Source organism: Chiloscyllium plagiosum, unplaced genomic scaffold (assembly GCF_037043375.1).
Source record: "Chiloscyllium plagiosum isolate Xiang-an unplaced genomic scaffold, Cpla_swu_hap1 HiC_scaffold_38, whole genome shotgun sequence".
Lineage (NCBI taxonomy): Eukaryota > Metazoa > Chordata > Chondrichthyes > Orectolobiformes > Hemiscylliidae > Chiloscyllium > Chiloscyllium plagiosum.
This window is the reverse complement of record NW_028270176.1, coordinates 27,045,249-27,057,193: the sequence shown is the minus strand read 5'-3', so window position 1 is coordinate 27,057,193 and position 11,945 is coordinate 27,045,249.

Genomic DNA, 11,945 nt, shown 5'->3' with positions numbered 1-11,945 from the left:
GCACACAGACAGACCACTGCACACAGACAGACAGACCACTGCACACAGACAGACAGACCACTGCACACAGACAGACCACTGCACACAAACAGACAGACCACTGCACAGAGACAGACAGACCACTCCACACAGACAGACAGACCACTGCACACAGATAGGGAGCTGAGGGTGTGCCGCACTGTCAGAGGGTCAGTGCTGAGGGAGTGCCGCACTGTCGGAGGGTCAGTGCTGAGGGAGTGCCGCACTGTCAGAGGGTCAGTGCTGAGGGAGTGCCGCACTGTCGGAGGGTCAGTGCTGAGGGAGTGCCGCACTGTCGGAGGGTCAGTGCTGAGGGAGTGCCGCACTGTCGGAGGGTCAGTGCTGAGGGAGTGGGCACTGTCAGAGGGTCAGTGCTGAGGGAGTGGGCACTGTGGGAGGGTCAGTGCTGAGGGAGTGCCGCACTGTCAGAGGGTCAGTGCTGAGGGAGTGCTGCACTGTCGGAGGATCAGTGCTGAGGGAGTGCCGTACTGTCGGTGGGTCGGTGCCGAGGGAGTGCTGCACTGTCGGAGGGTCAGTGCTGAGGGAGTGCCGCACTGTCGGAGGGTCAGTGCTGAGGGAGTGCCGCACTGTCGGTGGGTCAGTGCTGAGGGAGTGCCGCACTGTCGGAGGGTCAGTGCTGAGGGAGTGCCGCACTGTTGGAGGGTCAGTGCTGAGGGAGTGGGTACTGTCAGAGGGTCGGTGCTGAGGGAGTGCCGCACTGTCGGTGGGTCAGTGCTGAGGGAGTGCCGCACTGTCGGAGGGTCAGTGCCGAGGAAGTGCCGCACTGTCGGTTGGTCAGTGCTGAGGGAGTGCCGCACTGTCGGAGGGTCAGTGCCGAGGAAGTGCCGCACTGTCGGTTGGTCAGTGCTGAGGGAGTGGGTACTGTCAGAGGGTCAGTACTGAGGGAGTGCCGCACTGTCGGAGGGTCAGTGCTGAGGGAGTGCTGCACTGTCGGAGGGTCAGTGCTGAGGGAGTGCCGCACTGTCAGAGGGTCAGTACTGAGGGAGTGCCGCACTGTCGGAGGGTCAGTACTGAGGGAGTGCCGCACTGTCGGAGGGTCAGTGCTGAGGGCGTGCCACACTGTCGGAGGGTCAGTACTGAGGGAGTGCCGCACTGTCGGAGGGTCAGTGCTGAGGGCGTGCCACACTGTCGGAGGGTCAGTGCTGAGGGAGTGCCGCACTGTCGGAGGGTCAGTACTGAGGGAGTGCCGCACTGTCGGAGGGTCAGTGCTGAGGGCGTGCCACACTGTCGGAGGGTCAGTGCTGAGGGAGTGCCGCACTGTCGGAGGGTCAGTACTGAGGGAGTGCCGCACTGTCGGAGGGTCAGTGCTGAGGGCGTGCCACACTGTCGGAGGGTCAGTGCTGAGGGAGTGCCGCACTGTCGGAGGGTCAGTGCTGAGGGAGTGCCGCACTGTCGGAGGGTCAGTACTGAGGGAGTGCCGCACTGTCGGAGGGTCAGTGCTGAGGGAGTGCCGCACTGTCAGAGGGTCAGTGCTGAGGGAGTGCCGCACTGTCGGAGGGTCAGTACTGAGGGAGTGCCGCACTGTCGGAGGGTCAGTGCTGAGGGCGTGCCACACTGTCGGAGGGTCAGTGCTGAGGGAGTGCCGCACTGTCGGAGGGTCAGTACTGAGGGAGTGCCGCACTGTCGGAGGGTCAGTGCTGAGGGAGTGCCGCACTGTCGGAGGGTCAGTGCTGAGGGCGTGCCACACTGTCGAAGGGTCAGTGCTGAGGGAGTGGGCACTGTCGAAGGGTCAGCGCTGAGGGAGTGCCGCACTGTCGGAGGATTCTTTTCCGAAAATCATCCTCGGGATGTGGGAATCTCTGTCTTCCTCCACCATTTATCGCCTATCCCTAATTACCCGGGGTAGTTATAAGTTAACCACCTGAGCATTTGAGTTCAGGCAATTACACAGCCTCACTGAGGACCTCCCCAAACCGGAGGGACTTTCGAACATTCCACAGCCAAACCCCAAAACAAAGCCAAGCTTTGACCAAATGGTTAACATTTCCTGCAGCCTCTGGCCTGGTACGCCATTGTAGTTTCTGCACGTATGTGGACTACAGAGAGTAAAAGAGTTCCTCCAGGTCTGAATTGAGTAAGAGAACTCAAAGCCATATACAGTAAGAGAGTAAGAGAACTCATATACAGTGGAGTGCACACCCTGGAAAGTCCACCTCCATCTAGCTTTGAACAGTTAAATTGCTTAGCAACATCCAAGTCAGAACCAATCAAAATTAACGTCTGGGTGTAGGTTTGCTGGCTAAGCTGGAAGGTTCATTTTCAGACGTTTCGTCACCATACTAGGTAACATCTTCAGTGAGCCTCTGGATGGCGCACTGGTGGTGTAACTTGCTCTCTATTTGTATGGTTGTGTTTCCTTGGGTTGTTGCTGTAATTTCCTCTGGTGACATAATTTCCTGTGGTGATGTCATTTCCTGTTCTTTTTCTCAGGGGGTGGTAGATGGGGTCTAACTTGATGTGTTTGTTGATAGAGTTGGAGTGCCATGCTTCTAGGAATTCTCGTGCGTGTCTCTGTTTGGCTTGTCCTAGGATGGGTGTGTTGTCCCAGTCAAAGTGGTGTCCTTCCTCATCTGTTTGTAAGGATACTAGTGACAGTGGGTCATGTCTTTTTGTGGCTAGTTGACATTCATGTATCCTGGTGGCTAGTTTTCTGCCTGTTTGCCCAATGTAGTGTTTGTTACAGTTCTTGCACGGTATTTTGTAGATAACATTAGTTTTGCTTGTTGGTCTGTTTAGGGTCTTTCAAGTTCATTAGCTGCTGTTTTCGTGTATTGGTGGGTTTGTGGGCTACCATGATGCCAAGGGGTCTGAGTAGTCTGGCAGTCATTTCCGAGATGTCTCTGATATAGGGGAGAGTGGCCAGGGTTTCTGGACGTGTTTTGTCTGCGTGTTTGGGTTTGTTGCTGAGAAATCGGCAGACTGTGTTCGTTGGGTACCCATTCTTTTTGAATACACGGTCTCGGTGATTGTCCTCTGCTCTGCGTAGTCCCTCTGTGCCGCAGTGTGTGGTGGCTGGTTGGAATAATGTTCCAATGCAGCTTCGTTTGTGGGTGTAGGGATGATTGCTTCTGTATCCAGGCCGGGCTAAATTGGTCACCCAGTTCTAACGGAGGTCAGTGGCTGTTGTCAGTAACCCCAGCCCCAACCTTTACCAAAATTCACTGTGGGACTCCAACCATGGAGTTTGTGCAAGACTTTGGCCAGATGGAGAACGGCCATCGAGGAACTTTTAGAGATTAAAGGCACGACTTTGGTTCCATTCTCGATGAGTAGCAGCTGGTTGAGTTCCCACTGACTGTAATAAAAGGCCTTGGGGTGGGGGGGTCAAGCCTGATGGGATGACATTGGCTCAGAGCAATTCACCGAGATTGGCTCAACAGTTTTCGATTAGAAAATGGCTGCCTGAGTGACACCCGAATGAGATACCTGGCAGTCTTTAAGGAAGGTATAGGGACTGTCAAGGGAGCTTTATTGACCAGGAAGCCATTTTAAACGGCCCACGCTGTGCCAATTGCCTTCTGGGTAAAAGCCGAGGCAGAAATCCGAAGGAGGGCTATCATTAAATTGCAGAGGGTGCAGAAACTGGAGTGTTTGCGATATAAGGAGAGGGTGGATAGGCTGGGACTTTTTTTCACCAGAGCATAAAAGGTCAAGAGGTGACCTTGTGGAGGTCATGAAGGGTTGTGGTTCTGTTCGCCGAGCTGGGAATTTGTGTTGCAGACGTTTCGTCCCCTGTCTAGGTGACATCCTCAGTGCTTGGGAGCCTCCTGTGAAGCACTTCTGTGATGTTTCCTCCAGCATTTATAGTGATTTGTACCTGCCGCTTCCGGTTGTCAGTTCCAGCTGTCCACTGCAGTGGCCGGTATATTGGGTCCAGCCACGCTCAGACAACAACTCACCAGAACGAAGGACCCGATACCCAGCATGAGCAAAACTAATGTAGTGTACAAAATCCCATGCAAGGACTGCACTAAACACTACATAAAACAAACAGGAAGACAGCTAACGATCCGCATTCATTAACACCAACTAGCCACGAAACGACACGACCAGCTATCCTTAGCAGCCACACACGCAGATGACAAGCAACATGAATTCGACTGGGACAACACTACTATTATAGGGCAAGCCAAACAGAGAACAGCCAGGGAATTCCTAGAGGCATAGCACTCATCCACAGATTCAATCAACAAACACATCGACCTGGACCCAATATACCGGCCACTGCAACGGACAGCTGGAACTGACAACCGGAAGCGGCAGAGACAAACCACTATAAATGCCGGAGGAAACATCAAAGAAGCGCTTCACAGGAGGCTCCCAAGCACTGATGATGTCGCCTAGACAGGGGACGAAATGTCTGCAACACAAATTCCCAGCTCGGCGAACAGAACCTCAACCACGAGCACCCGAGCTACAAATCTTCTCCCAAACTTTGGTCATGAAGGGTTTAGATCGGGTGAACAGCAATCCACCTTCCCCTGGGATAGGGGGAGTTCAAGATTTAACAAGAAGCTGAGGGTCAACTTTTTCACAGAGAGTGGAATGGACTGCTAGAGGAAGGGGTAGACGCAGGGGCAATTATAACAGTTAAAACATATTCAGGCAGTTACCTGGTGAGGAAAAGTTGAGAAGGATGTGGGTCAAACATAGGCGCTATAGTTTGAGAAACTTGGTCAGCACAGACTGTTTGGATTGAGGGGTCTGTTTCCATGCACTATGACCCCTCAATGACCCTTCAAACCAGCTAATGTCATGAGGGTGTGAGGGTGGATGGGTCAGTTCCCCTTTGTGGGGATTTCAAACACAGGGTGAACTCACATGGAGGGCTTACACACAAAACTTATAGGGGGGGGTGCTGTCCTTCACAAAGCCACATGGACCAACAGTTGCATTTGGAAGAGGGTTCCCAGCAGTATGCTATCATGAATTATTGTTGTGGAGTTGAAGGGGTGTACTGTACCTTTAAGACAGAGTGAAAGTTGAAAGCTGGCAAGCACTGGTCATGTGGCTGGCAGGCACACAGTGTACTGGACAATTTGAAGGTGTGACATTTGGCCTGTAACCTAGACACATGAGTTGGTTTCACAACAGTTCGCATTTAACCGATCAGTTTAAACTATGCCCCAAGATACTAAAACCCAATCGAATTTGAATTTTACAGTTTTGATGGCATCGAACCAATGAGACAATTCAACGGTTGGGGTATAAAAAGTGGGCATTTTGGACAGTTAGCCAGAGAAAGAGCACCTTTCAGTCATCGATAGACTGCTATCCAAAGCACTCTCTAAAAGATACCTTCTCAAATGAAACATCTTTGCTGCAGAGTGCTAAAGGTGACCCCAGGGAGACTGACAAACCGAGGGAGACTGACACCAGAGACACCGACCACGGTCCGGGATTGAAAATTAAGATGCTGTAAATTTAATAAGGCCTTTATCAGGTCAGTATACTGTTGTAGAGTGGGAGATACCAAATCTTGAAGAGAATGGAGGTTTAGAGTTACGTAAACAGTGGTTATTTAATGTTCACGTTTGGAGTTATGGAGTAAATTGTTATGCTTTTTCTTTAAATAATGGAATTTGGGAATTCTCTGTCGCTCATTCCTGAACAGATTACGAGGTGAGCTGAGATTGTGTTGCTGGAAAAGCACAGCAGGTCAGGCAGCATCCGAGGAGCAGGAGAGTCAACGTTTCGGGCATAAGCCCTTCATCAGGAATGATTACGAGGCGAGTTGAGCTTTTCTGGGTGTTTGGATTACCCCTGTGTAGTAACAATATCAATAAACAAGACGGACCAAATACTGAACGACAGAAGCAACCATCCCTACACCCACAAACGAAGCTGCATTGGAACATTATTCCAACCAGCCACCACACACTGCGGCACAGAGGGACTACGCAGAGCAGAGGACAATCACCGAGACCGTGTATTCAAAAAGAACGGGTACCCAACGAACACAGTCTGCCGATTTCTCAGCAACAAACCCAAACGCGCAGACAAAACACGTCCAGAAACCCTAGCCACTCTCCCCTACATCAGAGACATCTCGGAAATGACTGCCAGACTACTCAGACCCCTTGGCATCATGATCGCCCACAAACCCACCAACACACTAAAACAGCAGCTAATGAACTTGAAAGACCCTATACAGACAACAACAAAACTAATATCATTTACAAAATACCGTGCAAGAACTGTAACAAACACTACATTGGGCAAACAGGCAGAAAACTAGCCACCAGGATACATGAACATCAACTAGCCACAAAAAGACATGACCCTCTCTCACTAGTATCCTCACATACGGATGAGGAAGGACACCACTTTGACTGGGACAACACATCCATCCTAGGACAAACCAAACAGAGACACACATGAGAATTCCGAGAAGCATGGCATTCCAACCGGAACCCTATCGACAACACATCGAGTTAGACCCCATCTACCACCCCCTGAGAAAAGGAACAGGAAATGACTTCACCACAGGAAATGACATCGCCAACCCAAAGAAAACCAAACAAATAAATAGAAAGCAGAAATTATCAGCAGTGCTTCGTCCAGAGGCTCACTGATGATGTTACCTAGTATGGTGACGAAACGTCTGGAAATGAACCTTCCAGCTCAGCGAGCAAACCGACATCCAGAACTTCAACCTGAGCTACAAATCTTCTCCAAACCCAACAAGACTGTCATTTGGGGTATCATCAGCCTGCGCCCTATACCAGCAGATCATGGACAAGATTTTACAAGGGCTCGCCCATGATTCCCATTTGGCTGGGCGATGCGCTAATGACCAGGAAGACCAATAACGAGCACTTGGAGAATTTAGACATAGTGCTTTCAAGTTTCTCCCAGACAGGTGTGCACCTTAGATGGGGGAAAAAAAAGTGTCCCAAACTCCCCAAGGGACTGACCTGGGTTACAGACTCAACAAGACCAAAGTACACCCCTTGGAAGAGAAAGTGAGGGCGATTAAAGGAGCCCCGGCTTCCTCATCTGTACCGGAGCTCAGGCCTTCCCCTCTGGTTAATGAGTTGTCACAGAGAATTCATATGGAACTCAGACTCCATCTTGGCACCCTTATTGATTGGGAATGGTCTTGTCGCCAGGGCGTAGCCTTTAGGGCAGTGAGGAAGCAACTGTCGTCATCTAAGATGCTGGCACAGTACAATCCCAAGCAAGCTATGGTGCTGACAGGCAATGCCTCCCCATACAGTATCAGGGTCATGGTGGTTCACAGATGACCCAATGGAGAGGAATGCCCAGTAGCGTATGCGTCCTTGACTTCGGCTGATGCTGACTGAAGATAATCTCGATGTAGAAGGAACATTTGGTGTGAGAAAGTTCCACCGATACCTCTATTGATAATAGTAACAGACCACAAACCCCTGCTAGGGCTAATCAAAGTGGACAAGGTGTGCTGTCCATTGCATCAGGTCAAATTCAGCTGTCATTCTAAGTGCGAACAATTACAAGTTGGAACACCACCTGAGAGGCCAAGTCACAAATGTGGATGCCTTGAGCCTCCTCCCACTGGCAGAAACACCAAGAGTCTATTGTGGTTTTAAATTTTCTGGACACCCTTCCGGTCACCGCTGATAATATTAGCCTATGGACACCAAACAATCCGGTCCTGGCAAACTAAAACAGCTGGTGGTGATGGGGGAATCAAAAGGTACACCGCAATCAGAACTGAAATCTTTCTAGATTCAGTTAGACCAGATCACTGTAGAGGACAGGCATTTTATTATGAGGAGCAAGAGTGACTTGTCTGATTAAAGGTCACTATCAGGTATTCGTTTAACTCCAGCAGGGTCATTCAAGGGGTTTCCAAGGGGAAGGTGTTGGTGAGAGATTATGGCTGGTGCCCACGGTTGGATGCAGACACTGCCGCGTTCATTGGGCAGTGCCCAGAGTACCAACAAGGAGAGAAATTACCACCAGCAACACCCCCCCCCCCGCCCATTCATGGGAGACACTGGGTAAAGAGAGTGTGGTTGCTGGGAAAGCACAGCAGGTCAGGCAGCATCCCAGGAGCAGGAGCATCGACCTTTCAAGCATAAACCCTTCCTTGCCCGAGACGTCGGTTCTCCTGCTCCTCGGATGCTGCCTGACCTGCTGTGCTTTCCCAGCAACCACACTCTCTCGACCCTGACCTCCAACATCTGCAGCCCTCACTTTCTCCTGGTCGATAATTAGTGAGTCGACCCTGGAGTCAGTTACCCACCAACCAACCAGGCCCTTCCCAGAGCTCAATGAAGGGGCAGCGCTCCGAAAGCTTGTGCGTCCCGAATAAGGCTGCGGGACTGGAACGCGGTGTTGTGTGATTTTTAACTTTAGCCATGTTCTTAGTCATTGTGGACACCCATTCAAAACGGTTGGACGTGAAGGTGGTGGGAAAACTGTGCACATCTTTTGCGATACACGGACTCCCGGAAGTGTTGGTCCTAGACATTTCCCAGCAGGGAATTTCAGTATTTTCTAAAGCCCTAAAGGCATTCAGCACTTGAAGACAGCTCCAATACCATTGATACAAGATGGTGCTGAATACGGTCGCGCTCTTTGCAGGCTCCTGCGTGCAGACCTAGACTTCCTATTTCCTACACTCTTTAACCTTAATAGCATCGATCATCCAATGGGCAAAGGTTGAGGGCAGGCTTGAAGAAGCAGCCGACAGTTTCACTAGAGACCAAACTGTCCCAGTCCCCATTTAATCATGGGGCCAGCCCCACATGTGACTACACACAGCCCCTTGTGGGGTGAAGGTGTACTACAGCTCAAACCGACTGTGGGGGGAGGGGGAAGGGGGAACGCCAATGCCAGACACCAGATTCCGCCAAGTGAGCGAGACAGCTTACTTCAGGGGATGGGGTTTGACGTAGGAATCACGAGAGTGACCCCCTGCCCCCCCCCCCCCCCCCCCCCCACCCCTCCTCACCGTGTGGGTAAGAGACGGGGTCGACGTGAGCTCACGTCCCTTGAGGTACAACGCTTCAGTAGGGTTGGCCGTCCCGAACGGGGGAGGTGGGGGGGCAGGAAGGAAACGTACCCGGCTCCACATCCACCAAGGCTGTCATAGGAACATCAGAGCTAGCAGCGGGAGAAGGCCATTCGGCCCATCAAGCCCGCCCCGCCACTCAAAAGGATGATGGCTGATTTTCACATGGCCTCAGTCCCACTTATCTGCCCCCTCACCATACCCCTTAATCCCTTTACTGTCCAAAACGCGATTTTAGCTTTAAAAACATTTACTAATGTAGCGTCAACACATCCCTGGGCAGGGAATTCCACAGATTCACAACCCTCTGGATGAAGAAATCCCTTCTCAGTTCAATCCGAAATCTGCTCCCCGTAATTTTGAGGCCATTCCCTCCTGTCCTAGTATCACCCACGCGTGGAAACATCCTCCCTGCTTCTATCTTATCCATCCCCTTCAGGATTTGATATGTTTCTACGGGATCCGAGCGTTGTCACAAACACATGGTCGTTGGGCTAATCACTAAAGGTCATCATCACTCATTTCAGACAACGTCACATCGTATGGTTGGGAATCAGGAGAGAGGAATTCTCATTACCATCAACAATATATCCCCTGAGCAACAACATTAATGTTAATGTTAATAGACTGACCCTCCGACAGTGCGGCACTCCCTCAGCACTGACCCTCCGACAGTGCGGCACTCCCTCAGCACTGACCCTCCGACAGTGCGGCACTCCCTCAGCACTGACTCTCCAACAGTGCGGCACTCCCTCAGCACTGACCCTCCGACAGTGCGGCACTCCCTCAGCACTGACTCTCCAACAGTGCGGCACTCCCTCAGCACTGACCCTCCGACAGTGCGACACTCCCTCAGCACTGACCCTCCGACAGTGCGGCACTCCTTCAGCACTGACCCTCCGACAGTGCGGCACTCCCTCAGCACTGACCCTCCGACAGTGCGGCACTCCCTCAGCACTGACCCTCCGACAGTGCGGCACTCCCTCAGCACTGACCCTCCGACAGTGTGGCACTCCCTCAGCACTGACCCTCCGACAGTGCGGCACTCCCTCAGCAGTGACCCTCTCACAGTGCGGCACTCCCTCAGCACTGACCCTCCGACAGTGCGACACTCCCGCAGCACTGACCCTCGGACAGTGCGACACTCCCTCAGCACTGACCCTCCGACAGTGTGGCACTCCCTCAGCACTGGCCCTCCGACAGTGCGGCACTCCCTCAGCACTGACCCTCCGACAGTGCGGCACTCCCTCAGCACTGACCTTCAGACAGTGTGGCACTCCCTCAGCACTGACCCTCCGACAGTGCGGCACTCCCTCAGCACTGACCCTCCGACTGCCCTCTCCATCAGCACTGATCCTCTGACAGTGCGGCACTCCCTCAGCACTGACCCTCCGACAGTGCGGCACTCCCTCAGCACTGACCCTCCGACTGCCCGCTCCATCAGCACTGATCTTCTGACAGTGCGGCACTCCCTCAGCACTGACCCTCCGACAGTGCGGCACTCCCACAGCACTGACCCTCCGACAGTGCGGCACTCCCTCAGCACTGACCCTCCGACAGTGCGGCGCTCCCTCAGCACTGACCCTCCCACAGTGCGGCACTCCCTCAGCACTGACCCTCCGACAGTGCAGCACTCCCACAGCATTGACCCTCCGACAGTACGGCACTCCCTCAGCACTGACCCTCCGACAGTGCGGCGCTCCCTCAGCACTGACCCTCCGACAGTGCGGCACTCCCACAGCACTGACCCTCCGACAGTGCGGCGCTCCCTCAGCACTGACCCTCCGATAGTGCAGCACTCCCTCAGCACTGACCCTCCAACAGTGCGGCACTCCCTCAGCACTGACCCTCTGACAGTGCGGCACACCCTCAGCACTGACCCTCCGACAGTGCAGCACTCCCACAGCACTGACCCTCCGACAGTACGGCACTCCCTCAGCACTGACCCTCCGACAGTACGGCACTCCCTCAGCACTGACCCTCCGACAGTGCGGCGCTCCCACAGCACTGACCCTCCGACAGTGCGGCGCTCCCTCAGCACTGACCCTCCGACAGTGCGGCACTCCCTCAGCACTGACCCTCCGACTGCCCGTTCCATCAGCACTGATCCTCTGACAGTGCGGCACTCCCTCAGCACTGACCCTCCGACAGTGCAGCACTCCCACAGCACTGACCCTCCGACAGTACGGCACTCCCTCAGCACTGACCCTCCGACAGTGCGGCGCTCCCTCAGCACTGACCCTCCGACAGTGCGGCACTCCCACAGCACTGACCCTCCGACAGTGCGGCACTACCTCAGCACTGACCCTCCGACAGTGCGGCACTACCTCAGCACTGACCCTCCGACAGTGCGGCACTCCCACAGCACTGACCCTCCGACAGTGCGGCACTCCCTCAGCACTGACCCTCCAACAGTGCGGCGCTCCCTCAGCACTGACCCTCCGACAGTGCGGCACTCCCTCAGCACTGACCCTCTGACAGTGCGGCACTCCCTCAGCACTGATCCTCTGACAGTGCGGCACTCCCTCAGCACTGACCCTCCGAATGTGCGGCACTCCCTCAGCACTGACCCTCCGACTGCCCGCACCATCAGCACTGACCCTCCGACTGCCCGCTCCCTCAGCACTGACCCTCCGACAGTGCGGCACTCCCTCAGCACTGATCCTCTGACAGTGCGGCACGCCCTCAGCACTGACCCTCCGACAGTGCGGCACTCCCTCAGCACTGACCCTCCGACAGTGCGGCACTCAATCAGCACTGACCCTCCGACAGTGCAGCACTCCCACAGCACTGACCCTCCGACAGTGCGGCGCTCCCTCAGCACTGACCCTCCGACAGTGCGACACTCCCTCAGCACTGACCCTCCGACAGTGCGACACTCCCTCAGCACTGACCCTCCGACAGT